The 6,000-nt window shown below is 35.4% G+C and overlaps 1 long non-coding RNA gene across 1 annotated transcript; it reads right to left on the reverse strand.

Annotated features, from left to right (window-relative positions):
• Positions 1-2,441: 2,441 nt before the first annotated feature.
• On the reverse strand, positions 2,442-4,623 carry LOC140005208 (uncharacterized). Its single transcript, XR_011812964.1, has 2 exons — positions 3,857-4,623; positions 2,442-3,309 (listed from the first exon to the last, which is right to left on the reverse strand). It is a non-coding gene; the product is annotated as an uncharacterized lncRNA (long non-coding RNA).
• Between the last annotated feature and the right edge of the window lie 1,377 nt (positions 4,624-6,000).

Below are 6,000 nucleotides of genomic sequence, written 5' to 3' on the forward strand. Positions count from 1 at the left end.
GATGTATATCAAAGCTCACATCTATGTAACATGCACAATATCCAATAATAATGTTTCGAGTTCATCATTTTGTATTACATTTAAAGAAAAGGGTAGTCCATTGATCTTCTTAACTGATCCTGGCAAGCAGAAATTTACTAGTCATAACAAAATCGCTGTCTAAGTAATAGGGATCTTTTAGTCTTCACCACTAAATGATTTTTTTTTTTAAGATGTTGGTTAAAATATTGTAGTGATAACTAAATTAATCCAGAAATAAAATCTGCATCCAGAAAAGATTCTTGATTGACTATTAATGCTCAGGTAATCTTAAGATTCTGCATTGGGTATTATTACCTATTAAGCCCATTTTGGAAGCTATGGGGTTGTTGTTGTTAAATGGGTATCAAAATAAATGATTCCCATATACATACATGTTGTTTGGTGCATCATTATAAGAATCGTTTAATAGGAATGAAAGTTTGAAATTTTGCCCCCTATATCATTCCTCATTCTTGACATGATTTTATTCTTTTTATTAATACTGAAATATAAAACATGAGAAGAGGACATGGACCCACATCCTATAGAAGAAATAAAGAGAGTGTTTGGATATGAGATTGTTTGAAATATTTTATTTGGAATAATTATTGTTGTATTTTTTTATGATATAACGTATGTGAGATAAAAAAGTGATTGGAAAGATAAAAAAGTGTGTTGTTGAAAATTGTGTGTTTGTCATGCAAGCAAATAATTTATGGCCAAATAATGGCTCTCTTGTTCTGTTATTAATGTCATATTTCACAAAACAAACACAAAAAGTAACAAATCTGATTTTGACTTGACTGCAGTGAGTTGGTTATAATCATTTATTAGTAGCATTGCGATGTTATAATTATGGCAAGACTTTTGCTCCAAGGCCATCTTGGGAGGAGCCTGAAAACTAGAAGATCCGGCCATCTACCAGTAACTAAAAACTCACTATTTGCCTGCATTGCGATGTTCTCCTTCCTAATTTTACAATGGATACCATCAACTGGTGATCAGGACTTGGAATCCCTGGGGAAGACTACAATTAAAATGTCTATCCTAAAGGTTAGAGGATGAAGCCATGTTTGCCAATCTCATATTTCATCAAATATTTCTAGTATAGGTTGCAAATTACAGGTTTTCCTTCCGTGTGAATAAGATGTAAAGTCTAAAGAATTATATATCTGTGTTCACATTCGTTCCTATAAATTAAGGTTGTGTTTGGATTGCATTTTCTATGATTTTTCATGGAAAAATTACTGTAGCGATTTGATGTACACGAGGGAAAAAGATAATAGGGAAATGTGATCACGGAAAACGACGTAATTTTTTAACGGAAAACAGCAATCCAAACAAGGCCTAAGGTTGTGTTTGGATTGCATTTTCCGTCATTTTTCATGGAAAAATTACTATAGCGATTTGATATATGTGAGGAAAAAAGGTGATAAGGAAATGTGATCACGGAAAACGACAATATTTTTCAATGGAAACAAGCAATCCAAACAAGCCTAAAATTGCGGGGAGCTTGCCTTCTTTTCATGGTTGATGTGGAATGATGTGAATGAGTCAAGGGGCCGAAAAGTTGGTTGATGTGGAATGATGCTAGTAAAATGTCACTGAAGATTGCCAACAGCATAATTTTACCATCATTTGGAAACAACTCTTTTTTTTTTTTTTTTTTACCTGACAAAACTTACTGTTTGCATAATAAGACTCATTGATTATTCATGTCGTGATGCTTTGTTGCCTTCAACCACCGGGGCATCATGCGTAGAAACACCCGAACTAGGCCATGAAATTGGGTCTGCTTTTTCACTTGAATATGCTTCATTTATAATGGCACTATTAATTAAATCACGAGCTTAATCCAACCAAAATTTTAGATTATTTTTTTTTCTTTTTTACTGCTAACTCTGAGTTTACAAAGGTTTATACATGTGATCCAATAAATGAATTTGAAAAGCTTAATTAAGAGGAGGACATTGTATTAACGATAAAATCGGCGGTGGTTAGTGCTATCAGTTCTAGGTTATCATCTTCGGTAAATTATGAGTTATCTCCTTTGGTTTCACATTTTACCATACAATCTCCCTATCATTCATCAATGTCCGCTTAATTCTTTATACAAAGTGAAAAATGAACAAAAAAGCAAATCTAATTAACGAGAGATTGGCCCAAAAACTGAGTTTGAAGCATAAATATAGAATACGCTGAAATATGGAATATCCACTTAGTTTTTCTATGGTTTCGGAATCGACTACATAGTCCTGTGATTTAAATAGTTAGGCCCTTGTTGTGTTTAGATTTAGATAAGGGCACCTCTAGAATTTCAACTAACACTGCTGTTAATGGTGTTTTCTATCAATTTTTTACCCTACACAAAATCACATGGAGTTAAGTGAATATTATTGCACAAAAAAAAAATTATATGATAAAATACAAAATCACAAGGGGTGAATGGTATTTATCATTTTTTGCCGCCTTGGCTTTTCAAATTGAAGTTATTTACTTTTGGCTAAAACAAAAGTTACACAATTCCATGCATGGCATATGGCAGTAGATCAATACACCATAGATGCGGGAGAACATGAAATTTGAAGATGGCTAGCAAGATGAGAACATAGATGGACCAAGAAATCAGCTTGAGGCATAGTGGTACGGCAACTGTGATCGCCAAAAAGAACGCTGTGGCTGCGCAAAAAATCCCAGCATACTCTAGCCCTTTCGCATGGTTTGGGAATCTTGAAGGGACAAATTTGGCCATAAAAATACATGCAAAAGCCAATACCATGCCCATGGAAACCAAGTGCACTGACAAAGGCAATTGAGTCTTGGCTTGCAAGGATTGCATAGCAATTTCAGTCGCTGATGTTAGGCAGAACCCAAGAACTAAAACTGACCAGTCCATCTGCTGCTGCAGAGGATGAATCAATCCAAAACTTTCTGCACTTTGCTGGTTTGCCTCCGTGGGTTCTGATTCCAGCTCCAACTCCATTTCCAAATCAGAAGAAGGTTTAGAAGAAGGCGAGTCGTCTGAGCTCATTTTTGGACAGGAGGAAACAATTTGGCCTGCAATTTTTTCTTCTTGGGGTAGTATATATACTATAACTGGCCTTTTTTCTTCCCCGCTTCGAGTAGAATTATCTAATTCATGCCTGACGTAGCATTTATACAAGGCTGGGAGCCTGGACGTCGGAAGTTAGAACAACAACTCGCCCACCAAAACTGACAAAACCACTGAAAGTGTAGTCGGGCCGCAAAAATGACCAATATTGGCCGTTAGATATCCTAGAATGAGATCTGAAAGGTCCAGAAAATAAATTGATAAAACAATGTTCCATGCGCAGGACAGAAAGGAAATCAGCAGCTTCATGTCATCTCAATTCGGAGAAAAAGCAAATGATTTCTTCCATGATTTTGATGTTCCGCCATTTTTAATTACTACCACCGCAATTAATTAGGCTTTGCCGCGACTTCTTTTACTACTTCGTTTCATGGATCTCGCAACTTTTCTTACGGGAGATTCGCCATTTTCATTGCCAAACTCTTTCACTAAAATCAATTTCATCCTTAATGGTTTTTTTTCTTTAAAACCAATTTGGTCCTCAAAATTTTATTTGCTATCTAATTAAATTCTTCTGCAGTGGCACTGTCAGTTGGAACCTTTTCAGCGAGAAGGTAACCAGCCAATCAAGCTTAATATAGGGAAATTAAGTGAGGACCAATACGAGGATGCAAAGATTTTTTTTCGACCATCAAACAGGGGGAAAAAAAACCAATTTTCCCTCAAATTGGATAGGAAAATAAAAAGTAACTTTTTCTTTATTAAAAACAAAAACCCAGGTACCTTTTTTCTTCTTCTTCTCGTCTGTTCGCTGTCATTAAATTCTCAGCTTCTCCACCGGTGGCAGAATCACAGCCAGCACGCCGTGGCTGCCTTGCCCTGTTTTCTCTATCGGTGTTTCATTCCGGCATTTCTACAAACAGGCTGAAGGCATATATACACCCAATCTTCTTGTTAAAATACAGATTGTAATCCAACCAAAATTTTTCCAATTAAACCAAATATTCATAGTCTTGAAGTGACAGAAATTTAGGAGCTTTTTTTTTTCCTAGGTGTAGTCAATGATTAGCCGCTCCACAATACTGAGTAGATATTGTTGATGCGAAATGAGATCGAATGGAACAATTTCCAACCTCAGAATTTCTAACCAAACCTCGAAGAAAATGAACAAGAAAATACCCCAAATGCCAAACACTTTGATTCGAGAGCCTAAACCGAAAATGAGCTGTTGTTTTCACTACACTCGCGGCTGATAAACTTATTCCAGTTCCAAGCAAATGAAGATGACCCAAGAGGTGATGATGGAAATTGAAGATTGTCAAGGATTCTGGATAAAGATGTTAACTGATGATGCTTTAGGATCATTTTCCGATAAAGACGTTAGAAATGTGGAGGTGAGTTTATTACTGGAAACTGCAGTTGTTTTGGTGATACAATCCCACAAAACTTTGTGCGCCTCTTGATTGGCGGCTATGGTGGACGTGAGTGGGGGGGAGGATAAGTGGAAGATTCAAATATAAAACCTTTTATTGATATTCCTTCCCCTGAATCATAATTTTGGTGTTAACTTGTACATCGTATACTACCCTTAATAAGTTGATCATTTTCTTGCCGAAAAGGTTTTAAATACCAAAAACCCCCCTGTGGTTTGCCTAATGTTCACTTTACCTCCTTATGATTTGGAAACCTACAATTTGACTCCCTGTCGTTTCAATTAAAGTAAAAGTCTAACGGAAAACATCTAAACTAACGTCTGAAAGGAAAATATCAAAATTGCCCCTCTATAAGGGTTTTGGGTTAAGTACCAAAAACCTCCCTGTGGTTTGTCAAATGTACACTTTACCTCCCTATGGTTTGAAAATATATAATTTAACTCCCTGTCGTTTCACCTAAAGTAAAAATCTAACAGAAATTCCGTTAAATACACTTTAGTTGAAACGACAGGGAGTCAAATTGTAGGTTTCTAAACCATAGGAAGGTAAAGTGAACATTAGGTAAATCACAGGGGAATTTTTGGTATTTAACCCTTTAAAAGGTGGTGCCGCCCTACAACAAGGACACGATTGCACAAAAAGAAGAGTAAAACTTCAAGGATTAAATTAATAAAAAGATCATTAAAGATGAAATTGGTTTCACTGTAAACTGTAAAGGTTTAGAGATGAAAATGGCGAGTTTTCCTTTTTGTTGAAAAGCAAAAGTATTTGTTCCACCAGTAATTCATGTTTTCTTGAAGGCAACCAATAATTCATATCATTCAGCCTAAAAATAATAATAATAATAATCATATTATTCAGATGTAATCCGCCCTTAGACTACCTCTTGTGCAGTTAACATCACCTTCACCCATGGGTAATGAATCAGCTTGGAAGAATCAACGTGCCACAGCATATTATGTGAAACTTGAAGGAAGTTAACGATGTAACTTCCTTAGACTTCAGGTTTTATAAAAATGTTCCGTCGGAAATAATTATGCATAATAGGACTTTGACTTGTTGTGGGCCTTATAAAGGCTCAGCTGGAGATAATCCTCAAACTTTTTTTTTAAAACCAATTTCATCCTTCATTTTTTTTATTTAGATGCTTTTAGTCCTTCAACTTAAATTTAGTAACCAATTTCATCCTTTTGTGGTGGTACTACTTTTTGACACAAAAATCACCGCCAAATTAAGGGCAATATAGAAACTACAAGTTGAAAGTCAAAACAAAAAATAAGAAAATGCTAGGGAGTAAAGCTGAAAACATTTCATCTTCTCCTATTTAAGTTAAAGGACTAAGATTACCTAAACAAAAGATGAAGGATGGAATCGCCTTTAAGTTAAAAAGTTGAAGGATTAAGGGTCCGTTTGTTTCGGGTGAAAATATTTTCCTAATTTCCCATGTTTGGTTGCACAAAAGTTACTGAAAACATTTTCCTATGTAAAATATTT

The sequence above is a fragment of the Coffea arabica genome, chromosome 4c, assembly GCF_036785885.1.
Source record: "Coffea arabica cultivar ET-39 chromosome 4c, Coffea Arabica ET-39 HiFi, whole genome shotgun sequence".
Taxonomy (NCBI): domain Eukaryota; kingdom Viridiplantae; phylum Streptophyta; class Magnoliopsida; order Gentianales; family Rubiaceae; genus Coffea; species Coffea arabica.